Here is an 18,890-nt window from a genome sequence, read left to right as displayed (position 1 = left end):
ACCTGGGAAGCCCCCATTCCTATTTATTCATCTTCAAATATTATCAGACAACTACTGATGAACAGATATTTGAGAAAAAAAATTAAAAATACACCATAAGAGACAAAGAGAATTCAAACAGCCAGAGACTTGAAAACACTTTATATACATAAGGTGAAATCATAAAACCAGGATTTTTTTTTTTAATTAAAATAAGAGAATAGTAAATATTCTTGGGAAATTAAATTGTCAAAAAAATTTTTTTAATTAATAGAAAGACTGGAAGATATAATTGAGAAAACTTCCTATAACAGTGAACAAAACAACAAAAGAAGGATAATAAAAGATTGAAAAAGAGGAATGAAGCATAAATTCAGGAGGTATAATAGCCAATTAAGAAAAGTTACAAAAGGGTAAGGGGAAAATTAGGGAAGGAAGGTTATGAAAGAAACAATAAAGAAAATTCCAATGACTGAAGAGAAACACAAATATTAATCAGAATTAATTAAAAGAATGAAAACCTTGATGTATCATGCTGAAATATAATATCACCCAAGATAACATTCTTGAGATTGTAGGGTCAAGGAACTGTAAACAGGTAATTCTAAGGGGATTTGAATCAAAATGGATCAGACTACTTATCAGCGACCAAGGACACTAGACCAAATCAAGGCTTCAAAATATGAAGGTAAAAACTTTGGACCTGGAGTTCTATATCTAGATTCAGTTCAGTTCAGTCATTCAATTTTATCCAACTCTGCAACCCCATGGACTGCAGCAACCAGGCTTCCCTGTCTATCACCAACTCCCGGAGCTTGCTGACGCATGTCCTCGAGTCAGCGATGCCATCCAACCATCTCGTCCTCTGTCGTCCCTTTCTCCTGCCTTCAATCTTTCCCAGCATCAGGGTCTTTTCCAATGAGCCAGTTCTTCGCATCAGGTGGCCAAAGGATTGGAGTTTCAGCTTCAGCATCAGTGCTTCCAGTGAATATTCAGGACTGATTTCCTTTAGGATTGACTGGTTGGATCTCCTTGCAGTCCCATTTGATGAGGATATCAAAGTTCAAATAATGAACATCTGTCATTTTACATATTTAGCCCTGGAATCTGAATGATCAATTCCTAAAGTGCTCTAATCATTTTGGACTAAAGACAAGTACCTGATTAGTGGTCCAGATTCCTGCCACACTTTGTCCTTGTGATTATACCAAGTGAGTGGCTCCTGGCTTAGATCACTAACACTTGTATTCTATGGAGAACCAGACTCTGAGGGAAAAAAATAACTAACATTCTGAGTACAAGGTACTTTTCTTGTCTTATAGAGTTTGGGATTATACACTTATCATGAAGCCTCAAAAACAGGTTTACAGTCTTTACAAAAGGCGAAACAGATTTTCCTTTCCTTTCTTTTAGAGAGCTGAGTGTTGGGTAGTTGCATTGTCAGCCACTCTTGACTGCCTATAATGAAACTACCTCAGACCTTGAGGAGCTTTCTGTGGAGGCAATCAGGAAGGTGAAATTTGGGAGATGTGTCCAGCTCTTCAGCAGAGGTGCTGTTGTGCCCACCCTGGGGAAGGCTTGAGAAACTTTGGGAAGAGTGATTGACGCCCAGGAACTTCAACAGTAGGATTGGGCAGGAGGCAGGAGTCCTGGCCAGCTCCCCCGCCACACACACAGTGCACCTCTGCCTGCCATCCATACCATATGCCACCCTCTGAGCACATCACAGGCTGAAGGAGCCAAGCTTCAGCCACGCTTAACCTTCACCTGCCAGCACCATACTATGCATGAAAAATATCAAAGTGAATCATGAATGATTCTTGCATTTAAAGAGCTCACAGAGAAATGGGGACATGCGGCACATAAGGGTCATCGAAGCTCCCTGAGAGGCGCAACTTGCAGTACAAGTGAGACTTGGCTAGACAAAATCTGGAAAAGAGACTTCCAGACAAAGAGAAGATGCTGACCGAGTCTCAGCTATTAAAACCCCAATTCCAAAGGCTTGAGCTCTGTAGTCTGAGTAGCTAGTTTCCATACCATCACTGGCTTCCCTGATAGTTCAGCTTATAAAGAATCCACCTGGAATGCAGGAGACCCCAGTTCAATCCTGGGTTGGGAAGATCTGCTGGAGATGGGATAGGCTACCCACTCCAGTGTTCTTGGGCTTCCCTGGTGGCTCAGCTGGTAAAGAATCTGCCTGCAACGTTGGGAGACCTGGGTTCGATCCCATATCTTCTGAGGGCACCAAGGACCTACACTGGAAGGCTCCCCCTGACTGCAATGGGAAGGACAAATTGGGAGAGGGGAGCCTGGGTGACAGTGAAGGTCAGGGGCTATCACAGAAGTCTACTATTACTGGAATCTGAGAGTATGCCAATTTACTGTAAAGTTTGAAAACTATTAAGATACAGAGATTGATGAAAGAGAATGAGGAAAAGAAATCAAGCATGACTACTGGATCCTGGCTCAGGTGATTGAAGGGTCAGGGTGGCATGCACCAGGGCATGAGGAGGAAGACCTGGAAGGCACTACTTAAGGAAGGGCACAGGAAGCAGAACCTGGAGAAAACAGCTGAAGAGTGAGCAAGAGAGGATGAAGGAAAACAAGCCAAAAACCCAAGGAAAGGTGAAGGGTGAAGGATCTAGGTTAGACACCAAGAATTTACTTTCAACTGAGTCCTGAGTACTTGAACCCAAGCTTGGATGTCTAAAACATAGAGCTTTTCCTTGCAATTCAAAAAGTCCTTCCTTTCAGTCCTATTTTTTCCAAGTTCTTCATGTTCCAAGATTTCACATTTCACTACCCCACTCATTTAGTACGTTTAATTAATTTCTCAATATTTTTGTGTACGCATTACTGCTTTCTGCACACATAGACATACTAGGATGAAGGAGGAGGTTCTGCTGATTGGTATTTGTAATGTGCTGAGACTGATGAATGAACTCATACACACACCGTCACCATCACCAATAATAATAACAACCTCTGTTACTAAGTGAGAGTCTCACCTCCTGTTTATTGAGCATCTATTATGGACGAGGTCTTCAATTATGAATTTTATAAACATGGCCAATAAACAGAGTAGAAATAACATTTCTCTTTTATAGAGGGAACAAGTAAGACTTCGAGAAGTTAAGTGATTGGCTGAAGATCACAGAGTAAATAATAAAAAGTAGTGGGACATATGTGTACTATCCACCAAGGGTAGAACCCTTTAAAAATGTTTGTGTGCCTAAATGACTGACTTCCTTGATTTCCTTGTTATAATTTGTGGGGAGAGGAGGAGTTTGGGAGGGGGCAGGGAGCAGAGCAAAGGAAACAGAATTACGTGGAATCGGGTCAGGGAATTGCTGTTCCTGAGCCCAGGATTGTAAATTGCTGGCTATGTGTTCAAACACTCCATCCTGCACAATCTCTTTCAGAAACTAATAAGTACATGAATGTTTTTCATTTGCCATAGAAATTTATCCAAATAAACAGAACACCCTGATGCAAAAATTCCTGGCCAGCTTTGAAGAGCAGAACTTACAAATCATTTATTTGTTCATTTAATATTTGTTCAAATATTTACCAAGCACCTACTGGATGCCAAGCATTGGGCTGGTTACTAGGGATTCAATGGCAGACATATCCACCACACCAGCATGGGAGAAAGAACAGAGAGTGCCCTGCTTGAATTGTCTTTGTGGAGGGGACTTAAAGGATGAGAGTGGTTGAGGAGAGGTGGAGGGCTTTGTGGGCAGGGGGGGACGCTTGAGCCAAGGACTGTTGCTCTAAAGCTGTTTTCACCGCTCCTCCCCACCTCCATGTCACGTGGGCAGGCTTACATGGCCTGACCTCTCTGGCTGTATCACAGGGCCTTCCTGTGGGATTCTTCTGCACCTTACGCCAATCTGTAGGAGCACCTATAAACAGACAGTAGGTATGAGCAGAGCTCTCTGGTCTGCCAGAAGCAAGGATTATTTCGGCTTTCTGTCCCTGGTACAGCACAGAGCAGGTCTTCAGTAGACACAGTGGGATATTCACAGCATACCGAGCAGGTTTTTAATACACATCAGGACCCTTTGGGTAGTCCTGGGCCACACTGCCCATTTAGCCACGTTATAGTTCCTTTCTGAGCAAGCAGTTTGGAGATAATACAAAGGTTGGAGGCCCAGGCTCTGCCAGAATAACTTCAGCACACCACTTAAGTTTGTTTTCCTCCTTCATCAAAAGACACGTCAAGTGAGACCATGGTGGACTTGGGATGCGATAGAACTTACCAAAGCCCATGAGTAGGTTTGTTTGTGCTACAGAAAGTCCAAGGTCAACCTTACATCCCATACTCAAGATGGAGCAGAGAGAGATTATCCAGAAAGGAGGTAACATCACATTTGGTCTTTCCTTTATTTCCTTCTGACCTACAATTCTGTGACAAAGTGTTGCTCTTGTCTGTGAGTCACCTGAAGCTTACTTTTTCGACAAGAACAGAGTTCAAGCGCCTGGCATAGAACACAATGGTAGCTAAAAGAATACTGTTTATGGAGAACTGTAATTTTTGAACAGGTAAAAGTGTCACATGGCTCAAAGATGAAAGTAATAGAAAAAATGGACATTGAGAACCCTGACCTCACCAGGCTGATATCGTCCATGTTTGATAACCTGCTCTCTGCCCCCATGAGTCACCAGTTTCTTACCTGCCCTTCCAGTGATTCTTTATGCGAATGCAAGCATATGCGGAATTTTGTTAACTGCATCTTCAGTATCTGTGGAGACAATCATATGATTTTTTCTTCTTAGATCTATTTTGATGAACTATCTTTGCATTCTTAGAATAAGCTGTACTTGGTTATGGAGTATTATTCTTTTAGTATGTTATTGCATTCTGATTGCTAATATTTTATCTAGGATTTATGCATCAATACTCATATGTGAGATTCATTTATCATTTCATTTCTGTATAGCATTTGTATTCAATTTATCTTTTCCAGGTGAAAATTATTTGAAACTTGTCCTTTTTTGTATATGCCTGTGCCTGCACACTGAGTCAAATCCAAATCTTTGCAACCCCAGGGATGGTAGCCCACCCACCAGGCTCCTCTGTCCATGGAATTCTCCAGGCAAGAATACTGGAGCAGGTGCCATTTCCTTCTCCAGGTTATCTTCCTGATCCAGTAATTGAAACCTCATCGCTTGTGTTTCCCGCATTGGCAGGCAGGTTCTTTACCAATTGAGCCACTGGCGAAGCCCCTTTATTGTATATGCTCTGGAACAATCTGGGCTTCCCAGGTGGAGCTAGTGGTCAAGAAGCCGTCTGCAGTGCAGGAGACTTATTAAGAGATTTGAGTTCAATCCTGGGTTGGGAAGATTCTTTGGAGGAGGGCATGGCAACCCACTCCACTGTTCTTGCCTGGATAATCCCATGGACAGAGGAGCCTGGCAGGCTACAGTCCATAGGGTTGCACAGAGTCGGACATGACTGAAGTGACTTAGCATACATGCATACACTGGACCAATTTAAATAGTGTTGGAATCATCCAACCTTTAAAGTTTTGGTTAAATTTGCCCATAAAATTTCTAGCCCTACTAGTACTTAAATTTTTGAATTTGATAATTTTCTCTAATTTTTGTCTATGAAAATTGGTCTATTTAGAACTGGTTTGAGTAAATTATATCCTTCTAGAAAAATCCATTTCTTTCAGATTTTCAAATTTAGATAAAGTTGTGTAAAAAACTTTTTAAATTTTCCTTCCTTTCTTCATTATTTTCTTCTTGTCATGTATTATATTTTGCATCTGTTCACTCTTCCTTGATTTATGAGAAGATTTTTTATTTCATTGCAATAATTCAGGTATTCACTTATTTACATTGTCTACCCAACCCTGTTATCTAACTCATTCAGTTCAATTCAGTTCAGTTGCTCAGTTGTGTCCAACTCTTTGTGACCCCATGAATTGTAGCATGCCAGGCCTCCCTGTCCATCACCAACTCCCGGAGTTCACTCAAACTCACGTCCATCGAGTCGGTGATGCCATCCAGCCATCTCATCCTCTGTAGTCCCCTTCTCCTTCTGCCCCCAATCCCTCCCAGCATCAGGGTCTTTTCCAATGACTCAACTCTTCAGATGAGTTGGCCAAAGTATTGGAGTTTCAGCCTCAGCATCAGTCCTTCCAATGAACACCCAGGATTGGTCTCCTTTAGGATGGACTGGTTGGATCTCCTTGCAGTCTAAGGGACTCTCAAGAATCTTCTCCAACACCACAGTTCAAAAGCATCAATTCTTCAGCGCTCAGCTTTCTTCACAGTCCCAACTCTCACATCCATACATGACTACTGGAAAAACCATAACCTTGACTAGACGGACCTTTGTTGTCAAAGAAATGTCTCTGCTTTTGAATATGTTATCTAGTTTGGTCATAACTTTCCTTCCAAGGAGTAAGCGTCTTTTAATTTCATGGCTGCAATCACCATCTGCAGCAATTTTGGAGCCCAAAAACATAAAGTCTGATACTGTTTCCCCATCTATTTCCCATGAAGTGATGGGACCAGATGCCATGATCTTAGTTTTCTGAATGTTGAGATTTAAGCCAACTTTTTCCACTCTCCTTTTTCACTTTCATCAAGAGGCTCTTTAGTTCCTCTTCATTTTCTGCCATAAGGGTGGTGTCATCTGCATATCTGAGGTTATTGATATTTCTCCCAGCAATCTTGATTCCAGCTTGTGCTTCTTCCAGTCCAGCGTTTATAAGTTAAATAAACAGGGTGACAATGTACAGCCTTGGCGTACTCCTTTCCCTATTTGGAACCAATCTATTGTTCCATGTCCAGTTCTAACTGTTGCTTCCTCACCTGCATATAGGTTTCTCAAGAGGCAGGTCAGGTGGCCTGGTATTCCCATCTTTCAGAATTTTCCACAGTTTATTGTGATCCACACAGTGAAAGGCTTTTCCAAAGTCAATAAAGCAGAAATAGATGTTTTTCTGGAACTCTCTTGCTTTTTCGATCATCCAGCGGATGTTGGCAATTTGATCTCTGGTTCCTCTGCCTTTTCTAAAACCAGCTTGAACATCCAGAAGTTCACGGTTCATGTATTATTATTATCAGCACCTAAAGTCCCTCCAAGTCAGGAAGGGCCCTTGTCCTACCCACTGTAGAAATATAGAAGGGTAACTGGATTTTCCAATTGGTTCAGTAAACAAAGTCTGTTCTGGGGACTCCCTAGGGGTCCAGTCAGTTCAGTCACTCAGTCATGTCCAACTTTTTGCAACCCCATGAACTGCAGCACTCCAGGCCTCCCTGTCCATCAGCAACTCCCAGAGTTTACCCAAACTCATGTCCATTGAGTCCGTGATGCATCCAACCATCTCATCCTCTGTCGTCCCCTTCTCCTCCCACCCTCAGTCTTTCCCAGCATCAGGGTCTTTTCAACCCTAGTGCTCCAGCAGTTATGAATTCACTTGTCAATGCAGGGGACATGTGTTAGATCCCCAGTCTGGGAAGGTTCCACATCCCAAGGAACAGCTGAGCTCATGTATCACAACTACTGAAGCCTGCACACTCTAGGGCCCACGTGCCCCAACCACTGAGCCCATGAGCCTAGAGCCTGTGCTCCACCATAAGAGAAGCCACTGCAATGAGGAGCCTGCACACCACAATAAAGAGTAGCCACTGCTTGCTGCAACTAGAGAAAGACTGCCTATGGCAACGAAGACCTAGTGCAGCCAAAAATAACTTAAATAAATAAATACATTTAAAAAAAAGAGACCTATGTTTTTGGCTCTGAATGAAACTTTTCACATCTACCTTTTTGATTATGTGGCTTCGCTCGCTCGCTTGCTAAGTCGCTTCAGTCGTGTCCGACTCTGTGCAACCCCATAGACAGCAGCCTACCAGGCTCCACCATCCCTGGGATTCTCCAGGCAGGAACACTGGAGTGGATTGCCATTTCCTTCTCCAATGCATGAAAGTGAAAAGTGAAAGTGAAGTCGCTCAGTCGTGTCCGATTCTTCATGACCCCATGGACAGTAGCCCACCAGGCTCCTCCGTCCATGGGATTTTCCAGGCAAGAGCACTGGAGTGGGGTGCCATCGCCTTCTCCAATTATGTGGCTTAGGTCCTTTGTATTCGTATTCACTTTTGGTCCAACAGATCTGAGAGGATGTCTTAACTATTTCCTGAGACGTGAAATGGCTGAGAAGAAGCCAGTTCCTGGGGGTGGGGTGGGGAGCACAGGCTCAGGCAGGGACAGGGGAGTGGGCTGTGAAGAAATCATGGCTTTGTTGGAGACATCTGTCAGATCATCTCCAACCAATACACTCTTGCTGTAAAGAAAAGGGCTGATCTAAATTGATCAAGGTCTCTATTGTTTAATTTCTATTAGTATTCTTGAAAGGAGAAAGAATCAACCTCTCATTTAATCAGGTAATTTTATATGGGTTTCTTTTTTTCATATGTTGATTTTGCTTACCAAACCAAGTCAAAAAATCTGGTTCTCCTTCTATATTTCCATGGTGCTCAAGACAAGGCCTTTTTGTGACTTGCTGAGCACTCACTAATGGCCAAACTCTCTTCAAGGTACTTTGTATGTCTTAGGTCACTTAATCCTTGTATGAACTCATAATATTCCCATTTTGCAAATTAAAAACAAGACGAGTGGAGGTAAAATAACTTGTTCAAGTTCAAACTGCTAGTGAGTGGCGGAGCCAAGACCCCAACCTTAGCTACTATGCTCTGGGGTCCCTTTTAGAGATCAGCTCTTTCAGAGTTAATTTTACAGGTGAAGTAATAGACCTAACATTGTTGCGTCAGCTAGCAAGCTCCCAACAGAGTTAAACTAGACCTCTAACATTTGGACCTTCATCCAGAACTTTCTCACTATAACAGCACGCTATGGATAGAAGCAGTGTTTTGTAATAGAAAAGAAAGTGAAAGTCGCTCGGTTGTGTCCAACTCTTTGCGACCCCATGGACTGTAGTCCATGAACTTCTCCAGGCCAGAATACTGAAATGGGTAGCCTTTTCCAACATCACCATATAAACTCCCTCCAAGTCATGAAAAGGCCTTGTCTTGAGCACCATGGAAATATAGGAGAACCAGATTTTTTGACTTGGTAATTTGCTGGATGATATGGGCTAATCATTTTTAGCAACTGCTGCCTACCTCACCTCACATGTCTATAGGGTAACACCATAGTAGATGGAAAGATGTTTTAACTTATGGGCTACCTAAATACCTTCTGGTTCCTGAACAAACAGTTCAGCTATGGAATAAAATCACTTTTAATATGATTGTGTGTATATGTTAGTCACTCAGTCGTGTCTGACTCTTTGTGACCCTGTTGACTAAAGCCTGCCAGTCTCTTCTGTCCATGGGATTCTCCAGGTAAGAATACTGGAGTGGGTTGCCATCCCCTTCTCTAGGACCTCTCCAAGAGACCCATCCCAGCTACCATCCTAACCCAGGGATCGAACCCAGGTCTTCTGTATTGCAGGCAGATTCTTTACCATCTGAGCCACCATGGAAGCCCTTTACTACGATCAGGATGTACAAAACTACAAAAAGTAATAATTCTTTAAGAGAGAAATTCTTCTAGGTACCAATGTACTTTCACTAGGTGTCTCCTCTACTCTTCGGTTCCCACATATATGACTTCATTCTTTGTTCATGGATTGTGGGTGTCAGGCTTAAAAACAGGCACTTTCTCAAGACAAGTAGGAACTTAAGATAGCTAAATGGGAAAGAATACCAATCAATTCTCAGGGGAGAGCATGATCATTAAAAACAGCACATAAAGGGGTGAGTTTCTTGTATTTCTTATAACCAAGTCCAGCCCTGAGAGCCTTTCTCTATTGCCAAAAATGATCTAACATCTCCCAACATAGCTTGGCTTCAGATGGTAAACTTTTTTCTCCATTCCATACTTATTCCAAAAATTATGAAAAGAGAAAGGAGTTTATGACATTTGGAAGAAACTGATCTGCTATAGCAGTTTTACTAAGAAAGAACACAATGGTTTTAGCAAAATAAGAGAATTTCATTCTGAAATTGTAACAACGTCATCTCCTACTGGAATTATTTGGCTTACCAAAAATCAAAGTTGTTAAGCTGGCGAGGGCAGGGCCATAAGAGGTGATACTCTGTACAACTCTATACACAGAGGCTTTCAGAAGCTCAGGTTAGGGAACCTGCTACTGTGGCTGGAGCTGGTGGTGTTCCAGTTGGATTCATTCACAATAAAGCAGCACGATAGGATCAACTACAAACCCTGGAAAACTGTCCTCTCACTGTACAGAATCTTTACAAAGGATGAGAACAGAAACTAAGGACTTTCTCAGATCACAGCATCGTGAAAAGATTTGTTCAAAGCTGGTCCCACAAACTATTTCTTCTGGGTTTCGCAGCAGAAACTGAACAAAACATGTTTCCATCATCTTAAAGAGCAAATTGGCTTCACAAGCCTTCTAATCTAGCATTTGAGTGTGTTCAGTCGCTCAGTCGTGTCTGACTCTTTGCTACCCCGTGGACTGTAGCCTGCCAGGCTCCTCTGTCCATGGGATTTTCCAGGCAAGAATAGTGAGTTGCCATTTCCTGAAGTGAGAGCAGCTGGGATGGGTCTCTTAGAGAGGTTCTAGACTCTCCTTTCCCAATTTTCCTACTTTTCATTTCAAACAAGAGACTGAAATGATTTAATTGTGGGATAGCTCAGATTTGAGGGAATTGCTTCAATGATGTCTCTAGCTTCACTGACCTAAACACTTTTATTTGCAAAAGATCTTATTTAAAAGAAAGTACTGCCAGCTAGTGCTTAACCACATAGATTATCAGGAGCCTCTTCCATGACACTGAGTGAGATAGCTGAGCTTGGAACTTTCACATGTGGTTAAAATTTAAGTCATTAATGAAAAGGTATCTGGCAAAAGTGGGAAACGAGTTGAAAAAAGGTGAATTGTTCATGAAACTGAATGTAGGTATTTTCAGAGAACTAGATAACCCTCAGGAACAGATCTTATGGCCGTTTCCAATATCATTTAGTTCAAGCCACTCATAATTGCTCAAATAATCTTTGGATGATCTGTTTGGTGGGCAGGCTTCTCTTCCCATTGAGGGACACATGTTATCTGAAGGGCATGTATAACTTACATGTAATCCAGGATATTAATCAGTATGGAGAGGGAAATGGCAACCCACTCCACTATTCTTGCCTGAAAAATCCTGCGGATAGAAGAGTTCAGAGGATTACAGTCCATGGGGTAACTGAGAGTCAGACATGACTGAATGACTGAGCACATTAATCAGTAGAGGGAACACCAGCACATTATTTTAGTCATGGTTGGTCAGTTACAAAGAAGAGAAAACTAATCAATTTAAATCCTTTTTTAAGGAGTTTATTGGAAGAAGAGTACAGGTTTCATGGGAAGTAGAAAGACATGAGATGGTTTTCTTTTTTTTTTCTTTATCACCTACTGTTTCTCTCTTCAATTAGCAACTTTATCTTGCTTTTGCAACTTCCAGTTCATAACGACTTTTGGGCTCTGATGGCACTTGTCTATTCAGTTATCCTTATTTTTGTAATCATATTGAAACAGGCTGGGACAGGATCCTTTGCCACATTCATGCAATGCTTGCACCTGTCTCCTCAAGCCCCCACCAAAAAAAGCTGTAAGGGACTAAAAGTAACAGTGTGCACGCATGCACAGTTGGGGCAAATTCTGGACAACAAGATACAAAAAGATCAAAAACGTCCAATTGCCACCTCTGTAGAGCTGGGAACAAAAAACTGAGGTCAGGAGTAAAAGCAGGGTAATGGGCATGCCCCTTGCATACAACACCACCAAAGGGATGGGCAGATGGTAAGCCACCCCTCCTGCCTGAACTCTGGCCATACCTCTACCCTCACCCCATATAAGGAACCAACTCACACCCCTCCCCCAACCCACTTAAGCAGCAAGCAAGGGAAGCTATTACTTGTTCTCACTCTCCACTGCTGCAGCAGAGGCCCCAATAAAGACTTGCCTGAATTTCTTTTCTGCCCTCTTATCAATGTCTATTTCTTGGCAAAGTCCAAAAATCCCTGTGAGTATCGATATCACATTTTGTCTGTGCAGAACCAGCCTTGAGATTGGTGTGGCAAGGGATACCTGACCTGACCAGAGCCAAAAATTTTCTGAGACTTTAGTAGAATCTCCTGAGAGACAGGACATGCGTGGGAAGGACTTGAGGCTGGAGCTGCCAACACCATCTAGCCTTGTAAAACCCTAGCCTCGTGTCAATACAGTAGACACAGAGAAAATGGAAAGAAGCTGTGCTCTGATAGTTTTTGCTACCTGATTCCTGGCTGCATGTGAAGCCAGTCTTCCTTGTTAGTTTCATGAGCCAATAACTTTCTTTTTTGCTTAAGTCATTTTAAACCAGGTATTCTGTCAGGCAGGCTTCCCTAGTGGCTCAGTGATAAAAGAATCTACCTGCCAATGCAGGAGATGCGGTTCAATCCCTGAGATGGGAAGATCCCCTGGAAAAGGAAATGGCAACTCATTCCAGTATTCTTGCCTGGAAAATCCCATGGACAGAGGAATCTGGCAGGCTACAGTTCTTGGGGTCGCAAAAGAGTTGGGCATGACTTAAACACTAAACAACAACAACATTCTGTCATGCCTATCCCTGAAAGTCCCAAATGCTGTAAACCATCAGCCCTGGATTCCACTGAGTCAACCCCATTCCTGACCTGATCTCATTGCTCTAGACTCCTGATTGGCAGGCGAGAATTCTACCACTGAACCACCCATGCACCTGCTCTAGACTCCTGATTGGCCTTATTAGGTAGGGCTTGCTCAGGAAGGCATGGAGTTCACTGTGGTATGTGAGACAATTCTTTGCAGAGGTAAAGGTGGGCAGAGTGAGAGGAAGTCATTAACCTCTTCATTTATATTCACTAATTAGAAGTTTGGTCTCATAATTAGCCTAAATCTGTCCTGTCTTCATTAAAGTCATTAATGTCAAAATATAAGTGATAATCTACAGAAATCACTTCCAACTTCTTAAATAATGCTTGTGATTTTTTCACATGAAAGTCTAATGGAAATTTAGAAAATGTTCATTTCCTTGTTATTCTTCTGTGGACATGCCAACAATATTTTAAATTTTTCATTATACCAACTTTAATTTTAAAATTAAAGACACTGGATGACATAGGAGGTCAAATTTAAGTGATAAATGAAAATGTATTTGATAAGAAATGCTTTTCATCCTATTTCTTCATTAAGGGAATAACCCAAGTCTTAGATTTAAAAATATCTCTAATAATAAGTCATGATGCAAATAATCTTCTCCCATTGCTTTTCTTTCAAGATACCCAATTTATTTCATCACAAAATAATAAATGTCATGCTCAGAATCTATTTCTTAGCCAAGAGTGGCACCACTGAAGTTGTTCATTGCTCCAACTAAAATTTAAAATTGTTTAGGGAGGGTAAGGGCATGACTTTCCCATATATGTTTTAGTACCACATTTAACATTTCATAGAAATAAATCAATTTAGGGGAAGGAAATCCAAAAAAAAGAAGGGATGTATGTATACATATAGCTGATTCACTTTGCTGTAGAGTAGAAACTAACACAGTATTATAAAGCAACTATACTTCAGTAAAAATTAATTAAAAAAAAAAGAAATAGGTTCTATTAACATATTTCTGTTTTGACAGTACAGACAGTAAAGATCTGCATCTTTCAGCCTGGGAAGGACAAGGGCTTGGAATTACCCTCAGTTTAGCATCTACTTGCATGATGTTGGCTAGTTATGTGTAATCTGGATAAGCCTTTGTTTCTTCATATTATATTATAGATAATAGTATTTATATCATAGCTTTAATGGGGTAATTAAATGAGGTGGTATATGTAAATCATATAATAGATACTCAGTGTTATTATGTACCAGCTATTACTTAAGGTAACAAATAATTTCCCATTATAACAGATACATTCATAATTCATGAATGTCCCTTTTCTACCAGTTGTCAACATTGACATAAATCTTGCAGAGTTATAAAATTAAATCTACATTTTTCATGAATTGAAATGTTAATGCCCCGTTAAAGCTACTGAAATGTCTCATTCTGCTACTAATTGGCTCTGTGACCGGGGACAAGCACTTAACCACTGTGAGTTTTGTAAAATGACGATTGGGCTGCCCGTGATGAATTTTAGGGTCTCTTCTAGCTCCGTCATTCTTTTCCTTGAATCTTATAATGCAGTTAAGTTGCTATGTAATATTATACGAGTCATCATGGGATAATCACATCTTGATTTTAAATGAATTCATATTGATCTCAGAAGAAGAAAAATGGCTGCCATCTAAAACTAGCCTCCCAAATAAACTTAGGATAAAAGCAGAGAGAGAGAGTGAGTGAAAGATGACAGTACAATAATTCATATGCTCAGATTTTATAATTTTGGAAATCTCTAAAAATAGTTTTTCAAAACTTGAAGATCAGTTTTGTGACACAGGTGTAGTGGAAGAAAATGTGTGGCTGGACATGGTGGACACTTACCCATTAGATTTACAATCTATGGCTCCCCATGCAAAACTCCAAACCCAAGATGCCCTAATGACTGCTGTGCTTCTATTTTTCTGAAACTGCAAAACAGATTTGTCTATTAACCACTCCTTTGGTATTTATTTTGAAACCAACTGTGCGGTTCTTGGCCCCTTCACATACAAACGATGCCAGCTCTTGCACAATTCCACAGAATTCTTCCACAGTTCTCGCTTGTGCTGCCCAATTTTTTTCTTACTTTCCCCTTTTCCCTCATAAATGGTGAGCATATCAGGAATGATGAACCCATTAGGAGATCTCTACACATTGGTCTATAAGACACTGAAGGAAAAATTCAAAAGATGCCTCCACACAAAAGTGGGGGAAAGTCACATAAATTTCAAACAGAAGAAAGTTCTGTGTGTGGAGAGCCCTGATCCTCTGACAGATGGCACACAGCGCTTGCTGGGCAGTGCTCAAGGTTTGCTCCATTGCAAATACAGAAACAATAAAACCGTTTAGCGATTTTAAAGAGCTCTGTAATGAAGTATGACATTCTAACAAATAAAGGTTTACTAAGGTAGAACAGCCAGGATTTAAGGGATCTTAAAACAGGATACTATTTAATTGATGTAAATGTCATTCTCAGGATGGCAAACCTTCAAGAACTTCAACTTGTACATGTGTGTAGGTGTTCATGGCTATGAGTACAAGCACATGTGCACAATAAGATCTGAAGTTTTAAATGATGTATGCCCATTTGAAATTTTCTTGAGGTTAGAAAAGCAAAGGTTGCAAACCTTACATTCAGTTGCCTTGGGCAAGCAAGAAAAAATATCTGTCAAGACCCAGGTCTCACTGTTAAGGCTGGAGTTGAGAAATGCCCTCCAAATGCCTTCAAGTCAACATTAGCTATGACAGAAGCAAGACTATTATTTAACAGTAGCAGCAAATGTCAAAAACAAACTGTACCTGGCATTTTGACAAGACACTATTGAAAGAGAGCCACTTCTTCAGCACTTGTGTAACCGTTGGGGAGAACTCGACAATGAATGTCCTGAGGTCTGGTAATAGGATTCCCAGGCTGTTTGGTGATTTCCTGGATACACATGAAAGGCACAGGCAAGTGGCGGACACAGGCAAAAATAATCTGAAAAGATGAGGCCGGGAGAAATGGACTGATAGGTTAGAGATCAGGTGTCATGCGGCTAATTAAAACGTACTCCTTCTTCCGGAAAGTGCGCTCTCATGGTTGTGACACTATAAAGTATGAGGACAGAGCCGTCATCCCCAGGCAAGAATAAGATGCTGACAAAACCCATCTCCTGCTTCCCACATCCTTCCTTCCCTCTGGTGTCCTCATGCCGTCCTGTGGCACCTCACCTGAGGTTCCCTCCCTGGATGACACCACAGCCCAACCTGGCCAAGCCTCCTGCCAAACAATTTCTCAGAATGACAATGACCAGCAAGCATTCTCTCCTGCTTCCATAGGGACCAGCTCACTGTTGACTAACCTGGTGAGGGAAGCTGTGGACGGTAGTTATCGGTGTCATGGATTCCTGCATCCTGCTTCCTTCCATTTCAATGGAAACATGAAGGGAGTTTTCCTGATATAGAGGGGATGTCCACATGCTGGTGCAGAACCTGTACTCTGAAGTGAACAAACAGGAGGGAAAAGAGAACTAATATTTCACTGGGCACCTGTTTACATATTACTGTGTTTAATGTTAACAGACCTCTAAGGAAGGTGGTAGTGTATCTTCATTTCAGAGATGGAAAAACTGAAATTTCAAGAGCTTGGGGGACTTGTCCAGGGTTGTTGCTGTTTAGTCACTAAGTCACATCCAACTCTTTTGTGACCCCATAGACTATAGCCCACCAGGCTCCTCTGTCCATGGGATTCTCCAGGTAAGAACACTGGAGTGGGTTGCCATTTCCTTCAGGGTTTCTCCCCCACCCAGGGCTCAAACCTGCATCTCCTGCACTGGCAGGTGGATTCTTTACTGCTGAGCCACCTGCGAAGCCCCTTGCCTGGGGTTCCAGTTGGTAAATAACTCCTCAGGTGTTCAAGCTTGAGTTTGACTAATTTCCAAGGCTCTTTCCTGATTCTGCTCAACCTCAAGATCACACCTTCATTAGCCACGGGATGTTCCTTTTCAGTAAAAGTCTGATGCTAATGGGAATTCTGTGAGTTGTGCTAGACGGGGCAGCCCCAACTTGCAGGACTCCCACAAGTAGCCCCACAGGCAGGTGGGGGTCCCCCCTAAGCAGAGCACACCCTGCCTATAAGCTTTTTGGGAGCCATTTAAATATCAAAGTGAGGGACTTCTTTGGTGGTCCAGGGGCTAAGAATCTGTCTGCCAATGCAGGGGACACAGGTTCGACCCCAGTCCATGAAGATACTACATGCCTGGGAACAAATAAGCCCAGTGGCCACAACTACTGAGCCTATATGCTAGAGCTCAGGAGCCACAACTACTGAAGCCCGCCCATCCTAGTCTGTGCTCCACAACAGGAGAAGCCACAGCAGTGAAAGCCCACGCACACTAGAGAGTAGCCCCTGTCTGCCACAACTAGAGAAGCCTGCACAGCAACAAAGATCAATGCGGCCAAAAATAGGTAAAAACAAATAAATATATTTTTAAAACCCCAGAGTGAAGTGAAGCCCTGTTTTAGGTCCTACCTCTCACCACTTCCTCTACCTGCAATCTTCACTATGTCCAGACCCACCTTTGGAGTCTTCAGAGTACATCCACCTGTTTGTCCATGCGGTTTTCCTGTTCATCTCATGCCCAAGAGAACTGTCCTCCCCTCCTCAAGCTTATCTGACTCATCAGTACCTGTGCCCTTGCCTTCCAGATGCCTTTCCTGGCTACCTTATAAACATCCTGTTCTTACTCTAACAGAACTTACCATCTATACAAACCGTGTGCATGGATGGATCCCACCAGGCCAGTATTTATATTGCAAGCACATCAAAAACTAGACCAGCAAGCACAATAACTCACACAGACTTCTCTCAGACTGAACTTAAAGGTCAGAAGTCAAAACCTGTTAACACATCCTTTCTATGCTGTCAGATTTCCATATGGGACTGTGCCCATAAAGGCTAGAGTAGAAAGTCTGCTATCTAGAGAGGCTTCAGGTCCAAGTTCAGGCATTCCCCCATGGCTGAAGTCATCAGACTCTCTAAGAACACTTTTGTTGACTAGAGAACCCGGATCCCAGAGGGAAGTAAACATGTTAAACGCACATCTGCGAACTCAAGGTGTATTCATGTCAGAGGTGCCTTGGTGCCAAGACACTTAGCAATGGTCTTGGGATTCTGCTGGAAATGCACAGGCAAAACAGCTTGCAGGGACTTGTAGGGACAGTACCATGTGGTGGTGAGAATCCTTGGCTGTTGGAGCAAAGTTAGACTCAACTTTGAAATCCTGCTCTGCCATTCAGAAAATCATGGAAGCTGATGAGTGTCTGCCAGGGGTGGCAGCAACATTTGTAGGAAGCACTAAGGAAACGAATAATTTCCCACACCCTCTCACTTTCAGATGATAGGAAAAGACAAAAGTAGAATTCCTCCTTCTTCCCCTCTGTTCCGGGACATGGATACAAAGTTTATATTTTATGTATTTTTTAAAGACTGTAATTTTCAGTCAGTTCAGTCACTCAGTCCTGTCCGACTCTTTGCAACCCCATGGACTTCAGCACACCAGGCTTCCCTGTACATCATCAACTCCCAGAGCTTACTCAGACTCATGTCCATCAAGTCAGTGATGCCATCCAAACATCTCATCCTCTGACATTCCCTTCTCCTCCCGCAAAATTTTAACACTCCAAAATTTTTCATTGTCTTGTATTTGTGTTCACTATGAATCGTTTATGGAGAAAAATATTCTAGTGGGAAGAAATTGCTACAAAACACTTTAAAACAGCTGTTGTAGGCATTGCCAGTGATCACCAGTATTTGGTCCTCCTGTCTGTCAAGGGAAGGATCACACATTCCAGCCTCTCTGTGGTTAGCCAGGGCCACAGGAACAGAACTCATCCTAACAAACACTTAAGGATCACTAATTTATTTTTTCGGGGGGGGGGGGGGTGGGGAGGGGGGCAGAAAGTTGAATTTGACTCAACTTTATTATGAATTTTACATATATTCTGGAAAGACTCACTTTAACATATCCTGACCTGCTTTTCCCTTCTGGACAGATGTGAGGCATAGAAAATTCCACAAAGATTTGTCTTTACAAATATCTTTAACCTTCATGCTCAATTTATCAGTCTGCAGCCTTCCCAAGCCCAGTGTGTGGAGACTGAGCACAGCAGCTGCTTCCAGTTGATCCTAAGATGATGGGGCAGCAGTCTGTCTTCCTGTAATGTCCTGCTGCAAAATCTCAAGGTTTTGT

General features: G+C 42.1%; 1 long non-coding RNA gene across 1 annotated transcript; it reads right to left on the bottom strand.

Annotated features, from left to right (window-relative positions):
* Nucleotides 1-2,965: 2,965 nt before the first annotated feature.
* LOC113905245 lies at nucleotides 2,966-16,340 on the bottom strand. The gene is made up of 4 exons (XR_003514623.1): nucleotides 16,002-16,340; nucleotides 15,460-15,637; nucleotides 4,656-4,724; nucleotides 2,966-3,884 (listed from the first exon to the last, which is right to left on the bottom strand). It is a non-coding gene; the product is annotated as an uncharacterized LOC113905245 (long non-coding RNA).
* Between the last annotated feature and the right edge of the window lie 2,550 nt (nucleotides 16,341-18,890).

The sequence above is a fragment of the Bos indicus x Bos taurus genome, chromosome 2 (assembly GCF_003369695.1).
Source record: "Bos indicus x Bos taurus breed Angus x Brahman F1 hybrid chromosome 2, Bos_hybrid_MaternalHap_v2.0, whole genome shotgun sequence".
Classification (NCBI taxonomy): Eukaryota; Metazoa; Chordata; class Mammalia; order Artiodactyla; family Bovidae; genus Bos; species Bos indicus x Bos taurus.
The sequence above is the reverse complement of the archived record's forward strand: the minus strand, read 5'-3'. Positions and strand labels throughout refer to the sequence as shown.